The sequence below is a fragment of the Nyctereutes procyonoides genome, unplaced genomic scaffold, assembly GCF_905146905.1.
Source record: "Nyctereutes procyonoides isolate TBG_1078 unplaced genomic scaffold, NYPRO_anot_genome, whole genome shotgun sequence".
Classification (NCBI taxonomy): Eukaryota; Metazoa; Chordata; class Mammalia; order Carnivora; family Canidae; genus Nyctereutes; species Nyctereutes procyonoides.
The window spans coordinates 16215760-16235010 of record NW_026575137.1 but is presented as its reverse complement, the minus strand read 5'-3'; the positions used below and the strand labels follow the sequence as shown (position 1 = coordinate 16235010).

At 40.4% G+C, this 19251-nt stretch overlaps 1 protein-coding gene across 9 annotated transcripts in view; it reads left to right on the top strand.

The window, feature by feature from the left end:
• Positions 1-19251, top strand: part of NCALD (neurocalcin delta) — a 377982-nt gene that overhangs the window by 326627 nt on the left and 32104 nt on the right. The window contains exon 1 of one of the 9 annotated variants that reach the window (XM_055303516.1): positions 14959-15156. The exons of the other annotated variants lie outside the window; for them this stretch is intronic. The gene's annotated coding sequence lies outside the window, so the exon portion shown is untranslated. Of the gene's footprint in view, positions 1-14958; positions 15157-19251 lie in introns of those variants that run through there. 9 annotated transcript variants of the gene reach the window in all.

The window sequence follows — 19251 nt, the reverse complement described above, 5'->3', positions numbered from 1 at the left end:
GCCTGTTTACCTTCAAAACAGACCCAGAATGCAACCACAGCTTGCCATTTTCACTGCTACCACCCTAACCTGAGCCACCGCCGTCATTGCTCATGGAGGACTGTCACGAACACCATACTTGACATTGTTGCCACCAGTTTTCTTGCTCTCCTTTGCTCTAATTTTATCTGTAAATATTTCTCACCTATATAGGGCCATATAATGTCCTTATTCGTGCTGATTGTCCTTTTTCATTACACCTCAGGTAGCTGGCCTACAACAGTGTCTGATACACACACAATAAATGTTGATTGAATGAACTGCCATTGTAGAGATGAGGAAATTAGGCTCAAAGGAAGTAAGAATTTGCCAAGGTGATTCAGTTCATAGGGAGTAAATGGTACAATTCGAAAGTGGTACTTAAAAAAGTCACATGCAAGAAGCAACGATCGATGTTAGGCATGACTCTGCAGCACTGTTTTTGGGCATCTCTTTTCAATTTTTTTTTTAATCAAAAGTAGACCTTATCCAGATAGCAAGGTCTATAGACCAGTGCTAATTTATGTGATTATGCTTGACCATAGGAAGAAGTCTATTATTTTATTCTTTTCTCTATGGCTTCTGGTCATCTGTTATGCTCCCTACATCATCTTTTTTGTTGTGCTCTTAAGCCAAGCTGGACATCACTTTAGAGTTGTCCTTGTAAGTTAATCTTTTTATTTTCTTATAATTCATATAATGGTATTGAAGTATTTTACAAGAGCAAAATAAGATTTTTATTAACTATATCTCTGTATCATCATGCACAAATACGATGTGAGCATTTATTCAGTGTGGGCTCTGTGATGGGGTTGGTGAAATAAAGAAGCTTCCAGAAATTCCTAGTCTATTAGGGAAAAATATATATATGTTAGTTGGGATATTGATCAGCTGCTTTAATAGAGACCAAATAACAGTGGCTTAAACAAGTCAGAAGGATTCTTTCTCTCTCTCACTCTCTATCTCTGGCTGATAAGCAGTCAAGGGAGAGGAGATGGTCTCCCAGCGTCATGTGGTATCCAATTCCTTCCATGTTGTTGTTGCCCCACCATACCATATTCTCATGATGGTAGAATTTAGCTCACACTCCAACATGTACATTCTAGGCCCAGGGAAGGGAGTGGTGAGTAGGTAGGAAAAGTAAGCAAGTGGCTTCCTTTTAAGTATATGACCTGGGAAAAGGGAGAGAGGGGTAATATGGAAATTCTCTGTACTTTCTGCTCAATTTTCCTGTAAAACTGAAGCTTCTCTAAAAACTAAAGTCTCCTATTAAAAATAAAAGGAAAAAGTTTTAAAAAAGGGGGGGTATGACTTGGAAGTTGCACATCTCACTTCTACTCACATCCTATCCATTGGACAGAACTTAGTCTCATGATCAGACTGAAGACAAGCCAAGAAATGTCTCTACCCACATGCTGAGCTTGGGGATTCTATTACTGAAAGGAAGGAGCAACTGACGTTGGGAGACAAGTGAAAGTCCCTACTTGGCCATGTCCATAAATATTTTTGCTACCTCCAACTAACATAGGTCTTGAAGGTAGAGCTGCACCTTCCTTTCTTAGCACCTTGCATACAGTGCATGTTCAATAAATATTTGTTGATTGGGTGGTTTGGTTAATGCATTTTCATCCAAGAGATTTTATGGGGAGTTCTTATTATAATGCCCAAAACAAACACTATTCCATCCCAGGGTAAATACTGAAGGAAAATAAATGTCAAAGGGCAACATTGTCAGAGATGGGTTTTCCATACACTCACACCCCTGCTAAGCTGGAAAGGCTGCCTGTGGTAAAACATGCAAAGTACACTAAATGAGTTCTTATTCCTGTTGATTGTCTGCTTCACTAATACAACCAGAGACTAAGCCACTGCTTCAGCAAGTTTACTAACCTAATTTTGGGAACTGGAAGCCAGAGGTAAGTGTGGTTTTGTGGCATACTTGCATTCCTTTCTTAATTCATCATGTTTCATGGGAACCAGGATCCCAGACTTCCCCTCCCCCAGGTAGGTTGGTAGAATTGTTCTCTCTAGTCCATAAGGAAATGAAAACGGATCCTGCTGGAGGAAGTAAATAGAGCAGCAGTAAAGCATCCCTCCCCCTGAATCTGAACATCTGTTCAAACTTTTCACAGCTCCCACGAGGAAGGGACAGAGCTCAAGGCTGTGAGCTGTAAAGGAAAAACCTCATCCACTTGCACTCTGCTGACTGGCAATTTATGATCATTTGAACCGAACTGGTCCTGGGTTTATCTCTATGATGCCTTTGAAGGAAGGCCAGCCTGGATAAATAAATATGGTAAAAAACGAGTATAAGGGATGATTTTTACCATATTTATGAGGGCATAACTTTGCAGGACTTAACTTCACGAGCTATTGAATTTAAATGTCTGCTGCTTATGCCCAGCAAGAGACAGGTTTAGTACCAGAGTTTGATGCACTCTGAGCATCAGTTTGAAACTTATGGTTTCAAGTTGAGTTGCTTTATGGACTTGAAAGAAACAGCCTATACTCTATGGTTTTGGAATTTCACTAATGCACACTGACCTTTCTTCATTTATCTGAATTAGCAAGGAGTCTGCTGAATCTGGTAGAGACAGTTCAGATGCCCTCCCACAACCTCAGCTACCCTTAATCCGCATGTCTGTTTGCATTTGTTTTAGGATGAAGGGACTCCCTTCCCCCTTGTGCTGTCATCTGTCCTTCCCAGAATATTTAATGGCATAGCCTTTAGCCAATCCTTTTCTTCTTCTAGTGTAGAAGGCTCCAAGTGGTTGGCTGCTCAGCTGGGCCCCCAGTTGGCTCTTGTTTCCAGCTGCTTCAGGACCCACTGGCCTGGAGGTAAAGCTTCAGTGATAAGCACTGTAAAAATAAAGTCTGTTGCTAGCCAGGCCAGCCAAGCAGTGTGGGAGGAGTGGAAAATCCAGGCTATGTGTTCTTGGCATGGCAAATTGTCAGTATCTGAGGTGGTCTACCAGGAGAAATGGGATGAGATGCTCTATAACCAGGCCTAATCTTGTATTATCAGTAGGTAGCTCTTAGAAAGTCATGTTAGAACCAGGCTGATTGGACTGGAGCCATAACCTTGGGCCAGCTTGTTTCCTGACCACCATCTTGACTAACCTCTTGGGGTCTGGTATGGCCATGGAAACGCAGGGACAGAATGCAGGAGAGAATGCCCTTTATTGAATTACTAAGGAGAATAAGTTTAGTATGTTGTTTAATCAAGGACCAGGCCAGCCTCTCCTCTGATGTGAACTATTGGTGATACATTTTTATCTAACACTCTGAGCATCAGATATTGCTAGCCTTGGGGGAAGCTATATATTTTGCATTTCTTTCACATAAGGGAAGGAAATTATTACTAGAGACTGCTGCCCTTGGAAATTCAGTCTAATAACCTGAAACTTTAGTGACTTTTTCTGGTCTTCTTTGGGGATGCTTTATGGCTCTCTGTTCGTTGTTCTATAGAATGCTTTGTTGTATGGTTGAATTGAAGTAAGAGTAGAAAAGAAAACATTGCTCTCCCAGCCCTGAGAGTATGTAGGTCCCTGGGATATTCTCAAGACCAACCTGGAATTCAGATGACAGCTCCTTCCAGATTTAAAAAAAAAAAAAAAAAGGCTAATTTTCTTTATTTTACTACTTACAATTTCCCTTCTGTACCCAGGGATTAAAGATAAGTCTCTCTGTCTCTCTTCTACCTCCCCCTTTCCTTCTTTCTTGCTCCCCATCCTTCACCTCCTCGCCCTCTTCAGTTTCATTGTTTTTAAAGGCACTGACAACCTTTCTGGCATGTTGCCTAGGCTTAGAAGACAGAATCTTTGTAAAAATTTCTTCTAGCCATTGACATGGAAGCACTGTATAAATCAGCAAGACACTTTGTTGTAAAACTTTCTCATTATCAACATTCACTACTGTTTCATTTTATGAATGCTTCTTTGTCTTCCAAAGAGCATTTTAGATTAAGCAATGCTGTTATTGAAAATGTGGGGTTTCTGCTTGTATGGTTGGCTGGTTGAATTGCAGATGGCTGCCATGAATATTACTATAGATGAATTTGGAATAATAATTTATAGAGTGGATTGGAGATGGAAGTGGAGATTCAGCTTCCTTATCCAATTGAATTGCTGGATTTGTTCCTACTAGGTAAAAAAGCTCTGAGCTCTACATGTAGTTCAACTATCTGTTTCAACTGGGATCAAGCTTTTTCTTGTTATTGGATGCATAGATTAAAATTCAATCAGCTAAAGAAAAAAAAAGTGTTTATGCACATGTTATGTGTTAGTGCTACGGTGAGCACTAGCGGTATGGAGATATATAACCAGTTTTGCTATTGAGGTGTTCGTAATCTCTCCAGGGAACTTTCATCTGTCAACAGCAACTCCTATAATGTGGTGAGCACTAGCTAGAGACAAATGGCAAGGGGGGGGGGTTGGAATGGGAGATGGTATACTTGGTGAGTAAGAGCACCTGGTCTTAAAAAAAAAAAAAAAAAAAAAAAAAAGAGCACCTGGTCTTTGAGGGCAGATGTATGGGGTTAAATCCTAGATCCACCATTACCAAGTAGATGCACATTTTAGGGAATGAATTAATGCCCAGTACTCATTGTTATTATTGGGATTTTTTAAAATATATTTTTTAAATATTTTATTTATTTATTCATGAGAGACACAGAGAGAGAGAAAGAAAGAGAGAGAGAGAGAGAGAGAGGCAGAGACACAGGCAGAGGGAGAAGCAGGCTCCATGCAGGGAGCCTGACGGACTCGATCCTGGGTCTCCAGGATCACGCCCTGGATTGAAGGTGGTGCTAAACCACTGAGTCACCCAGGCTGCCCTATTATTGGGATTAAAAGAAATACTAGAATAGTGTATAATGTGCTCAAGATAGCATTTGACACATAGAACATGTACAATGGATGATCATTGATAACTAAAGACTGAACATTGATTGATTCAGGCTTTGTTTGTAGAAGTTGGGGTCATATGAGGAAGGCCAGTGAGGGCAAGAGCTCACAGCCATTTAAGAAGAGCCTGCCTCTCCCCTGTGGTTGCAGCAGGAATGAGTGGAAAGAGGGTCAAGAACTTTAGAAAAGACAGGGCCAGATTGTGAGTCAATTTATAATGTCAGACTGAGAGGTTAGATTTGACATTGAAGACAATGGGGTGTCACTGGTATTTGCAAGCAACAAAGTGGCACAGAGAGAGATGTGAGTTTTTTTTGAAAATGGCCCCTCTGATAGCTGTGTGAAGAATAGTCTTGAGGGGAGACTAGTTAGGAAATGAATACACTAGTTCAAGCAAGAAATTATGTTCACATTCACTCTATCAGTATTCTACTGAAGGCTGATTGTATCTGGGCATTTTGCTAGAAACAAATGAAAGCAGAGTGGGCAAGGGTCGGAGAAAGGGGAAACAATAAACTTCGCTGAGATTGATAGCAGATATATGTGGTTAATAGAATAATTTAAAAACAGTGGCTATCTGGAAATGCAGGTGATGTTGGACAAATGAAAATAATGTCATGAGAAATTGAGATATTTTTGACTGTTGGAATTCAAGATACTTCATCAGATTAAAGAAAGGAAGAAAGAGCCAACTTCTCACCTTTCTTATTCCAGTTTCTCTTATTCTTTGAGAAGAGGAATCATAGGAGTTAGTGATGGCAAGCCCCTCTGAGCAATTGGTCCAGCAGCCTTCTGAGATTGGGTGGGCCATGTTCTTTATTGGCTTTCACAGAGACGATGAAAATTGAGTGAACAATGAGACATTAGCAAATAACATTGGACAATATTCTCACGGTTCATCATGGTTAAGTGTTCAACTAATTTTCTTTTTAAAAGAGAGCCCAGCACTGGACTTTGGAAAGTTGTTTTCCTGTCAAAGTGGAAATATTATGTGAGACAGTATTAAATGATGGAAAATCTGAGGTTATTTGATGAGAGGTTGAGGACAGGATCTGAAGGCCATCATAGGCAAACAGTAGGAGTGAGTGGTAATGTGTAAATATTGACATGGAGCCCAGGAGGAAACAAGGAAAGGAAAAAGCATGAGATCGTTTTGCTTATTGGAAAGATGTTGTTGATAAAGGAATAATAAAATCTTAGAGAGAAGACAGAGAGACATAGGCAAGTGAGAAGGGGCCATTATTGCCTTTGATTGCATTAATCCCTCCAAAAGTTATCATGGGTATGAGGGTGTAATTTATTGCCAGGGTGAATAAGGTCAATAAAGTACACATTGCATATCAGAGATTCTAATAAGATAAATTTAATAACCATGAAACAAAACACACTATGTATGGTGTATGTTTGGACCAGATTTTTACCAGAACAATCTCATCCAGCCAGATGCTCTTGTCAGATGCATTTACAACTGGTGGGAACTTCACTTGTACCCCGTGTGTTAAATGGCATGGGGTACATGTGAAGTAACATCTCTCTTATTTTTTAGTTAAATTTTCAGAATTCCCATATATCCTATAAGCAGGCAAGCCAATATATATCTCTCGATCTGATCCTTCCTTTAATTGTTCAACAATCTCCAGGGGTTATTCAGTTCAGAATTGGCCCTTGACTTCCACATGCCTACCCTAAAATGCTAAGGTCTCACTGGTCTACCCCATACTTGCTTCTTACTGTCACACAGTGGCCTTGTGCAGTCTGACAGTCACTGCTTGTTTATTCCTGCAGGGACTCCTAGCTGGTCCTGCTGACAAGTCAGGCAAGAGGATGTCCCAACCAAGAGAGTTCCCCTGTATAGCCACTTCTTAGGATGCAGGTGAACCCCACATGTGCTGAGTCAAGGCCTCTTAAAGCATCTGCTACCTCATGGAACCTCTTTCCCAAGGTTTTTTTTTTTTTTTAACATAGTGAACCAGCTTTTTTATTAAATTGTCAGAACAAAGGATCTTGAAACACTCTTCTCCATAAATAGCAAGGCCACTGGCTCTACATTTATACTCATAAATGTAATGTATAAATGAGGCCATCGAGATCTGATTTTTGCCATTTAACTTAAAGAAAAAGAGAGGCGGACAAAAAATTAATCTCTGGTGGGTCCCCTCTGATAAGATACCTCAATAGGCATAGTGTGTTTAAGAATTATTTTACTTCTTGGGGTACCTGAGTGGTATAGTTGGTTGGACGTCTGACTCCTGGTTTCAGCTCAGGTCATGATCTCAGGGTCCTGGGATCAGGCCTGGTGTTGGGCTCTGCACTCAGTGCGGAGTCTGCTTCTTTCTGTCTCTCCCTTGGCCCCTTCTGCTCATGCTCTCTTTTTCTCTCTCTCAAATAAATAAACCAAAAAAAAAAAAAAAAAAGAATTATTTTGCTTCTTATTCTCACTTCATCAGTCATAATTAATTCCAGAACTCAAAGTAGTTTAAGCTAAGGTCACGATGGCATTGGCGTGTTGGGAACCTCTTGTTACTACCATGATACATTTTCGCTGGTTTAAAAAATATATGTATTCTAGTTGATTGTGTGACCCCATTTTCCCAGAACATATACATATTCACATATGACATAGAGGCCAAAAGATAGATGGTTAGCCAGAAAAGGTTTGCTTTTTCCTATCTTACTATTTACAAACGGATGTCCATCTTTAGATGAAAAGATTTTAGCCACAAAGAGCTGCTAGACAAGAACAGGATTGTTAGAATGCATTTCCCTGATTTTCAAACCTATTACCCCATTTCTGCTGGCAAGCCTTAGGATGTGACATGCAAGCTAGTAAGAAGCTACTGGAAGGGAAACCTGTGATACAAAGGAGAAGAGATTTTGAGAGGCAGGAGAATATGGGATAAATGGTAGACAGAAGTGATGAGGTATGGTAGGCTTTGTTCATGAAAGCTCTCTGTGTTCCAGTATTGAATATGAACTTGACGAGTGTTGGATCAATCTTTATCCAAAAACAGCTGTGCTGGGCATGATTGACAGAGCATAGCTGAACAGGCCAAACTAAGTACTAAGTTCCTGTTTACCAGGATTAAGGTGACCATGCAATTTATTGTCTAAACAGGATTACTTTTCAGAGTATTGATATTACTCTATTAATAATAAAGCTGGGGCAATAGGTGTAAACCAAGCCTGTTACAGGCAAACCAGGAGTTATGGTCATCCTAACCATGATAGATTTGTCTATATATTCAGTATACTAGATTTTAAAATCAAGCTCTTAACTAGGAAAAAAATACGTGATTCTGATTGCTATGAGAGCTACAGAAAAGCTGTGCTGCCCAAAGGAACTGGTAATCTGATTGTAAAGAAAAGATTCCTATGCAAAGCAATTGCCAGGAGCCATTCAAAGCAGTGTCTAAGTGCCAAATAAATGATAACCTTGGGTTGTCAACTATACCTCAACAAAGCTGGGACAGAAATGATAGTCACAGAATGTGGTAGGAAGGACAATGGCTTTGGGATTAGAAGCCCTGTGTGAGGTCATGGACCTGTCTTTAGTTGGGTGCCTCTCTGCAAGGTACTTAATCTCTTTGAGCACCTGTTTATTTCATTTAATCAATTAGTTCATTTGTTCAATAAGCATAGGGACTTGCTCTGTGCTATTGTATTATGGTGGCAAAGAATATAACCTTTACAGACAGACATACCTGGGTTCAAGTTACTAACTTTGAGACCTTGATTTTATAACTAAACCCCTCTGAGCTTCAGTTTCCTCGTGTGTTAAATGGCGATGATAATACCCCAGCCACAGAGCTGTTGTCAGCTCTGTGAGACAAAATGAGGAAGTAAATGAAATTTTGTATATAAAACATTTAACAGTTTTTGACGCATAGAAAAAGCTCAAGAAATTATAGCCATCTTTTTTTATTATTATTTTTATCCCAAATACTATACTAGTTACTGGAAACGCAGAGGAAGAATAGGGGAGAATGATGCTGTGGAGGTGAAAACAGACAAGACTCTGCCTAAACACCTCCTGGACTGTCAGGAGGACTCATGAGGTAAAAGAGTTTCACATGCTATCCAACATGCTGAAGAGAGCAAAGACATAGCTGTTACCAGTGGTTGAGGCGTTGTCTAATTCTTCCCTTTTCCTATCTGTTAGGATGCTATCCCTGGCAAATAAGGGATGACCGCCGTGTCTGAAATAATCCATACATACATCCTCTCACAAAACAAGAAGCGTTTTGTGGAACGTTTCCAGGGTTGGGTAATTCCACGGTTTAATGATGTCATCAAGAGTCCGTATATCCACTCTGCCACTCGCAGATGTTGTCTGAGTCCGCTCAGGATGACACTGGCTGCAGTAGTTCCAGGCATTACATCCTCACCACACCTCACACTAAAGGCAGAAAGCGATTACCCCCTCCTGTATCTGTTCTTAAGATCTAGGAAGCCCCTCTTGGAATCCCACCCTTACCCTTACAGACTAATCTACAAGTCTCATTGGCCAAAATGCGATTTCATGTTCCTTCCTAAGCCAGTCAATGATAAATAAAGTTACTATAATTGGCTTATGCTAGATAAGATACACCCTCCTGGGGCTAGGAATCCTTTCATCTTCTCTCCCGCCACCCCGCCCCCCCCCCCCCCCCCCCCCCCGCCCACCACCAAACGAGGCATAGCAGAGGATGCAAAACACCTGAACAAAATCAAATTTCTGTTAACAGAGAAGGTCAGACAAATTGTTACTGGGTAACCACGTACGTTATCTTCGACACTGCCTTGTCATTTCCAGTCAGTCACTACATCTCCTAATTCTGCCTCCAAAATAGCTTTTAAATCCACCCTGGCCTTTGCCCTGGTTCCCAATATCTCTTGTCTAGACTGTTAATTCCTTCTATCCTCGTCCCAAACATCTGATCTTCCCTTCAGCCACCAGTGAGCTCTTTGTGCAATGCAAGTCTGAGTATACCATTTCCTAACTTAAAGACTCTCAAGACTCAGTTCAGATGCAACCGCCTCTTTGAAGATGCCCCAGATGTTCCTTTTTTTTTTTTTATGGCTCTTTAAAAAAAAAAAAGATTTTATTTATTCATTTGAAAGAGAGAAAGCATGAGCAGGAAGGAGAAGCAGGAGAAACAAACTCCCCGCTGAGCAGGGCATGGCTCTTATATATAGCCCTGATGAGGGTGGTCTTCTGAGCTCTTTGAATATTTTCTATACCTCCCACTATCTTCTCTGTTAGATACAGTAGCACTGGCCACCTGTGGCCATTGAACATCTGAAATGTGCCTGGCCCAAACTGAGATGTGTTGTCAATACAAAATATATTTTAAATTTCAAAGATTTAGAACAACGACAAAAAAAAGAGGAATGTAGGGACACCTGGGCGGCTCAGTGGTTGAGCATCTGCCTTTGGCTCAGGTTGTGATCCCAGGGTCCTGGGATCGAGTCCCACATCAGGCTCCCCGCAGGGAGCCTGCTTCTCTCTCTGCCTATGTCTCTACCTCTCTCTCTGTCTCGTCAATGAATAAATATTTTTTTTTAAAAAAGAGGGATATAAAATGCTTCATTAATAATTTTTAAATTGATTACATGTTGAAATGATAATGTTTTGAATATATTTTGGCTACATGAAATATATTAGTAAAATTAATTCCACCTGTTTCTTCTTAATTTTTAACATGATGACTGGAATATTTTACATTACCTATAAGTAAGTACACATTTGTACCCTCGTTGTATGTTGGTACGCTAGACTGCTAGCTCTTACAGAATAGGGACTATATCTTATTTACCTATTAATCACCATGTAGCTTTCCTTCCCCACTTCAGGGTCCATCAGAGGTGGAATCTAATCAAAATACTTTATTTGGTTAAAATAAATTGTAAGACAACTCTATTTGCAGATGAAAGAACACAGGATGATTTCATGTTATTTGCTGCTTCTATTTCTGACACGTGCATTTCTTTTCTCTGTTCTAATTAGTCTGAAGCTTTTTAAGTTTGCCAGGTACTTTCTATTGTGGTTACTTCTGGGCACTAAGTTGTTAGGAATTAATCCAGATTGAAAGAGGAGAAACTAGAATTTAAAGACTTTGATTAGGTTTCCTTGTCTCTGGTAGATTTCATTCTGTCTTATTAGACATTCCTCAACAAATTATGTTTTATGCCTCGGAGGTAGAAGTGTCTCCATGACTACAACGTCCAGAATATTTTACTTATTTTTACAATTGTTATTAGGAATAAAGGAGATGTAAATTACTTTCTATTTAACTCTACTGAATTATAGCCGGCAGTTACTTTTTTTCATGGATAAAAGAATTTTACATATATATATGTATTTTTACCAGTTATATTCTTAACCAGGATTATTAAGAAGATCAAAGAAATTAACATATTCTAGAAACATTTAGGAGGAAATCTGTTTATAATGGCACAATAAAATCAGAAACTTTTTAAATATTTCATGAGCAGGAGTGAGGGAGTTAAGTTGTGTAGTTACAGTAGCCAAAAAATACCATTGTTTAACAGAAATCATCTTTTTTTTCCCCAGAAACATCTACATAATTTACAGTTCTAATTTGGAAATAAATAGTATCTATGGTCATAAATCATGTGCTGGAGACTACAACAGGCTTATTGGGTTACTCTTTGGTCAAAGGTCCAAGCAGCCATTGAAAGCAGAATCCTTCCTGCCTGCCCCTCCCTGCCTCTGGGGTGTGCTGTCCCCTTGAATGAACAGAAACAATCCTGGAGTCCATTATTTTGTCAATGGGACTACTTTAATAAGTACTCTTTGCCAGGTCTTGTGAAGAGCATTGTCTCCTTTGGCTTTGATCTTGTCTTGGCCACTTAGAAAAGCTCTGTCCCAGTGACAAGTGGATGCTGGGAAGTCAGGATAGAATTCTGGAACCCTTCTCTTTCTTAGAGTTGGTATCCCAGGACCACTGCGTAGTTCTTTTATCTTTCTTTTTTCTTTCTTCCTGTAAAATATATACATCACATCAAATTTACCATTTTAACCATTTTCAGGTGCACAATTCAGTGACATTAAGTACATTGACAATATTGTGTAACCATCCCCACAATCCATCTGCAGAACTTTCTCATCACCTCAAACAGAAACTCTGTATACACAGTAAGCACTAACTCTTTGTTCACTCCTTTTCTCCTAGCCCTGGTAACCTCTATTTTACTTTCTAACTCTCTGAATTTAACTATTCACACAATATTTGTCCTTTTATATCTGGCTTCTTCCACTTAGCATAATATTTTCGAGGCTCATTCGTGATGTAGCATATTAGAATTTCATTTTTTATTAAGGCTGAATAATATTCTGTGGTGTGTATATACCATATTTTGTTTATCCATTGATCTGTTGATGGGCTTTTGTTTTGTTGCCACCTTGGCTATGTGTAGTTTTTAACAGAGCATAAAAACATGTAATGACATTCTGGCCATTTCTGCATTTGAATCCATTTCCAATGAAAAAAGAAACCCAGTTTGCCTTCCCAGCTGAAAAAAGAGAGCCTGCTGTATGGAAGGATGTCACCTTTACAGTTCAAATTTCCCAGGGCCAAATGCAAACACCTCTCAGAAAAGACAGCCCTGCCTCATCGCCTGGCAAAAGATGAGATGCAAGGCTGTTCTCTCTCCACCATCCACGCCTAGGAGGAAGGGCTGAGGTTCTGACAGATACCTCTTGCTGAGCCCTGTCTGGTTGCTAGCACGGAAAGGGAATTTTTAAAAAGGAAGTGGAAGCGTCTCTGTCTCCAGAATGGGAACACCTTGGAGGAGGATTGCATACCGCCTGTGTTAGGAGAGTGAAGCTTCTTTTTGGTGTGTGTTGGCTGGCATTTTATTCCTTGAGGTAGTGTGACTTGATATTGTACCAAGACCTGGAAATATCCAAATCCTGTTCTGCTAATCCCCTCCTCTTCCCACTGGGAACTATAAACATACAGACCTCGGGAAATCAAAGTTATTCTTACCGTTAGCCAGAAAACCAGGGCAGGCGTCCTCACCGATCAGGTTGGGGTGGATGATTTAGCCTCGAGGCTCATGTGAGGCCTCCACCCTCTCAACTCACATTTCAGTGTTAGCGCCATTCACGGCTGAGCTGGAGAGGATAGAGTCACTGTACTACCTGTAAGCAGAGGGAATAAGGGAGAAAGTGCCAGAGATTTCTGCTTATCTCTAGAGCCAGGTGAAAGCAAGCAGCAGAGGGAATGTACTAGGCTTTAGCAAATAGTAATCCTTGCTTTTGGCAAATTTATAACCTGGAGACTTACCCAGTGACATTAGTGCTTCCCGAGGAGTGACCTGAATAGAGGCAGAGGGAGGGCAAATTCTCCTCCTTCCTCTGTGTACGTAAAGGCATTTTATGTATGTTTCCTTCATAGCAACCACATGGACCACACACTCATTGTTCTCACTGTTTTGCAGGTAACAAAACTGAGGACCTGAGAGTGTGCATAGCCTGACAGATACTTGAGTGGCAGAGCAGGATTTGGACCCCAATCTGTTGGCCAACATGGCCTATGATCTAACAGTTATTCCATAATATTCCTGCTGTCAAATGTAGTCTCCAAAAGAGGTCCACAAGGCCCTAAGTGCGACACTTGCCTCAGTTGGTCCTCTTGCTAATTCTGTTCAGCGAATAGAGTGGGATTTCTGTGATGGGTCAGTTCTAGTAATAAGTCTTGGTTTTTGGGGGAAGCATTTCTGTTTGTGGAAACCATCCATTCTGCAGGGTCATTCGTAAGGCTTAATTTAGAAACAATTGAAGTGACTATAACAAGAAAATTGTTTTAAAGAAAGACAAATGATCTTATTTCTGGGTAATGTAATTATTTTAAGAGTGCTTTCTAATCAACTGTCAAAAGCCTGGGTAAAATTGAAGATCAGAGGACAAAGCAGCAGTTTTGAAAAGTTGGTTGTTGTTTTTCTTTTTTAAGATTTTTTTTTTAATTTAAGTAATCTCTGTTCCCAACATGGGGCTTGATCTCATGACCCCGAGATCAAGAGTCTCACACTCCACCAACTGAGGCAACCAGGCACCCCAAAAAGTTTTACTGAGGAGACTGTAAAAGCACTCAGAGTTAAAGCTACATAGCTGGCAATATGCTATTGCACAGTTACATTGACACCTGGCATACAGAACACACACAGGTGCACACACTCCAGGGTGAAAGGAGCAAAAGAGACCACACCCAAGTTACACGATAATTATACTGTGGCACCAAGAAATCTCACACGCTCCCTTCGGGTGGCGGGAGCCCTCACACCTCCTAGAGCCTTTTCACCCTCACCCACCTACCCAGGGTGCTGCATGGATAATGTTATCTCCTATGTGTGCTAAGAAACACTTGCTGTGTCCCATCACTACAGTACACATACATGGTAAGTAAAAATTCTCACAGATACTTTTCTGACCAAGTCTGACCCAAACAATGAAGATTTATAGTAGATAAACTAATGAAACAGGATCCCTGCTCAGCGTGAAACTCTAACTATAGATTTCTTTAAACCTTGACAGGGAGAAGCTTTAATTTTTTTGGGGGGCGGGGGGGAAGCTTTAAAAGAAAAAAAAAAGTCTTTTAAAAATCCACAAACACGGGCAGCCCCGGTGGCCTAGTGGTTTGGTGTCGGTGCCGCCTTCGGCCCAGGGTGTGATCCTAGAGACCCAGGATCCAGTCTCACGTCGGGCTCCCTGCATGGAGCCTGCTTCTCCCTCTGCCTATGTCTCTGCCTCTCTCTTTCTCTGTCTGTCATGAATAAATAAATAAAAGCTTTAAAAACATTTTTTTTTAAATCCACAAGCACTATCTGTCTTGCTAGAGATGGAGACCTCTATTACTTTAGGTCTATTTCTGTGACTCTGAAAAACACCCAAGTGAACTTTGAATTATGCAAATGTGAAGCCATGATTCTTTTTGGAAATGGAGACATTTAAAATGTTGTAGGTTCAAGAAGCTAAAAGTGTTTTCTCTCTCTCTCTTTTTTTTTCTTTTGCTTTGGGAATATGTGGGGGTGAGGGATATTCTGCTGGTGAGGTGAGCTGGGGTTCCCAGCTAGGTCTACCCAAAAAGACCATCCTCCCAACTACCGTGCTATGTTGCCTCCATTGGTGAACATGGTGGAAGGAAGATGTCAGAAAGAAGGCTGGATGGATGCAGAGGGATTGGGCTGGAGTCCTGGAGGAGGATCATGAGGACCCCTAATGCCAAGTATGGTGAGAGCTGAGGAGGGAAAAAGAAGAGATAGAAATGGGGTGATAGCCTAGGGACTGACCTTGATCGGTCTTCCATCCCTCCACCAATAAATGGTTTTCTCCTTGGAAGTCACACAGGGAACTTCCTCTAAGTCAGTGCTATGTGTTCTTTGTATTTTAGAATATTCCAGCTTCTCTCAGGAGTTAGGTGAGGGCACACACTCCAGGACTCTAAACCACCTCTGTGATTTCCTGTCCAATATTGTGGCCCAAAGGAATCCTTTCCCCTTTACTGCTGTTGTTCCAAGTACTGGGGGGATCTTTGTTCACCCTTTTTGCAGTTCTTACCCAAGGATAGAGGAACAGGTTTCACACAAAATTTGATCATGGCAGGCTATATTCAGAACTATACTGCAAACTTCATCCTCAGGATATTTTTATAATTCAAGTCTGATATCATGTCCTCATAAATCTATGAAGAGGTTGGATTGTTGTCATCCTATTTCTTCTGGCATCTATAACTAATGAAAACAGGCTCAGAATTTGTAGTGTCACTCACAGTTCCATGGTTTGTTTGTTTGTTTGTTTGTTTGTTTGTTTTTCAGAGAGTCTGAGGAATGAGGGGCAGGGAAGTTTTAAGAGAAAAGCATCACCTGGTGCACTGGTTTATTCCCTTGTGACTGTAAAGCCACCTTTACCTTTTTTAATGAGTAGGATTAGGGGCGCTTGGGTGGCTCAGCCATTGAGCATCTGCCTTTGGCTCAGGGTGTGATCCTGGGGTCCCGGGATCGAGTCCCTCGTCAGGCTTCCTGCATGGGGCCTGCTTCTCCCTCTGCCTGTGTCTCTGCCTCTCTCTCTCTCTCTCTCTCTCTCTCTCTGTCTCTCATGAATAGGTGAATAAAATCTTTAATAATAATAATAATAATAATAATAATAATAATAAGTAGGATTATACACAAAATTCAATCATTCTAACTACCCCTGAACCCAATGTCATAGTGAAAAGAACTCCTACTCTCAATGTTTCATGTGCAGCACATCATTGCCTTGCCTAGATCATGTTCCTTGATTGTAGAGACCATGTCTGTAATGTGAAACAATGCTCTATCTGGCTTACCAGCTGACTTGTTTGCCTTGCCATTCCATTCCACTTGAATCCATCTGTTCTTTGAATCCATTGTAATATCTTGCACCACCATAGGTACACAACACATTCTTAGGAAATTCTTGTGAAATCATCCAAAGGGAAAGAGGATCTTCTGGAATGAAGACACTGCTCCAACCTTCTTCTGTATATTATAGCACACAATTTCACTCCAGGAATGGTATTTGTTCTAACTTTTCAATCCTATTTTTTATCCTATTTTGGGGGGACGGATTTAAACATTTAAAGGTACACCTTTTGGGGTACCTTTTTGGGTCTCTAAGCCCAGGTGGCTTAGCACTTTAGCGCTGCCTTCTGCCCAGGGTGTAATCCTGGAGACCTGGGATCAAGTCCCGCATCAGGCTCCCTGCATGAGGCCTGCTTCTCCCTCTGCCTGTGTCTCTGCCTCTCTCTCTCGCTCCCCTGTCTCTCATGAATAAATAAATAAAATCTTTAAAAAGAAAGTAAAGGTACACCTTTTAATGCATATGTAAAGTTCCTGTGATCTAAAGGAAAGAAATTATTTAAAGTACATTCATACCATGGTTAAAATTCAGATTTTTAAATTTTTGTTTTTGGCTTTTATGTAAGAATGAATCCAATTCAGTTTTGATCATGGAAGTGTATCAATTCTAGTGCTTTCACTATGCTTCTATGTTCTTATATTACTACTTTCTGCCCTATTTTTTGCATAATTTTCTTATAACGGAAAATGCTGCTCTTAAAGAAATCAGTGAGAGGATTTGAATAATATTCTGTTATCGTTTCATTCTTTGTTGTATATTGTAATTCATGAATGAAGGGAAAGAGAAGTCTTGGCAAATTTATCTTCACCATTATTCACATAGAATAGTTACATATAATACAACACTTCTTTATTGCTTTTTTCCTCAATGAAACTATCTGGATACATTTCAGATTGTTATTATTTTTTTTTTACTACAGTCATTTTTCCATAAAATCCAAGTTTTACAATAGGAGTAAGCATATTTTAATCTTTGGATCTGCCAGCAATGAGAAAGACTTAGTTTGTCAGTTCTAGCTACTTAGAGTATAATTATACTCGTGTTTCTGAGTACATACTACATGCCTGTTTCATAAACTTAAGGTGTCTACTAGTTACACGTGATAAATGTACAGTCTGAAAGTCTCCTCTCCTTAGTTCATGTCTGTAGCTCCATACTGGGGCATATTTGCTGACACCACAACGACTAAGTTATGTATATTAATAAGCCCTTTGGTACTGTAAAATTAAATAGAAAAAGGCCAAAAAATGCATTTTTCAGGAAAAGATAGGATGTAATTTTCTTTACAATCTCTTCTAATGAAGTTGGTAAATTTTGTGGTTCAGCAGCCCAAGTACCTTGAGTGGGGTCCTGTGTGTGTGCATAGGGACACAGAATGCAGGATGCCTCCACTGCTTGCCACATTAGCAGGGTGTGGAGACCATCTGATATTGCTCCAGCTGACCCTAAACCAGCTAGTGAGATGCCAGGAAATCACTACAGTGTTTTTGGTGTTTGCTGTAACATAAAGACAAGAAAAGATAAAGGCAACTCAATAGAAATGAACTGCTCCCGCTGGAATTTAGAAGGAGCAAGAAAAATGTTAGGTGGTTCCTGCTGGGAAGGGGGTAGATAGGTGTACAGGATGATAAGTGAGTGAACCCAGCCAGGAACATGTGGCCATGAAAAGGAAGTGATTGGCTGTTTAGACACAGAAACTGTACACAGAGTTGCACACCATCTCTTTGAGAGATGGGGAGGATCCTTTGTTTAGATTTTTTGTATTTAGTTCACTTTGCAGAGGTATTTTCACCTTCTCCCTTTTCAAATTAAGCTTTCATTTTCATTTTTTCTTAATAAGAGGTGGAAATAGCCAGCGTATAAATAGCTAGACAGAAAGGCTCTGCTTAAGCACAAAAACATACACACACCCTCAAACACTTGGCAACATTCCCCGTGAGGCTTTGCTCTGTTTTTTACTGTGAGGCACTGCTGAGCGGATGAAGATCTGTGTTCTACTTCCACCTTTGACCCTTAGCAGCCATGTAACCTGGGGAAAACCTTTAAATCTTCACCTTCAATTTCCTTAATAAGTAACAATTATTCTTGAAACTTCTTTTCTCACAATATTCCAAGGATCTACTGAAATAGGTTATGTGAAAGCCCTATAAACTCATGCAGGAAGAGGTCATGATCCTGGGGTCCTGGGATCGAGTCCTACATCGGGCTCCCTATAAGGAGCTTGCTTCTCCCTCTGCCTGTGTCTCTGCCTCTCTGTGTCTCTCATGAATAGATAAATAAAATCTTTATAAATAAATAAATAAATAAATAAATAAATAAATAAATAAATACAATTGTTACTGGGAGATAAGGAAAGGTACCACTGAGAACGTGACATTGGAGTTGATCTGAAGCAGGTGAAGAGTGAGGCATGAGGATATGATGGGGGTGGGAGGAGATTTGAACCATGAGGATATAAAGGGAGGCATTCAAGCTATAGGGATGTAATAGAGTGGTGGCATTTAAGCCATGAGAATATGGAAAACACTTGAGCCATGTAGATACAGAAAAACAAGGACATCCGAAGCCAGGAAAACAGCATGTGCAAGATGCTAATGAGGGGACGTGCTTTGTGTGTTAAAAGAAAAAGATCAAGGCAGCTGAAATGGAGGGAAGGAATTTAAAGATAGAAGGTCAGAGAAACAATAACACGATGATGGAGGAGGAGGAGGAGGAAGAGGAGGAGGAGAAGTATTCCTACGTGCTCATTCTGCTGGACTCTGCTGCATCGTCTCACTTGATCCTGACAAAAACCCCAATTTACAATTAAGGAGAGTTATACATGAGGAAGCATAAGTCCCTAAGGGCCATAAGACTAGTATATCTTGTAACCAGGATTAGCTCTGAGGCCTCTCTGATTCCAACACCCATGTGCTTTGTCACCCCTCCTGCGAAAGGAGATCAGCC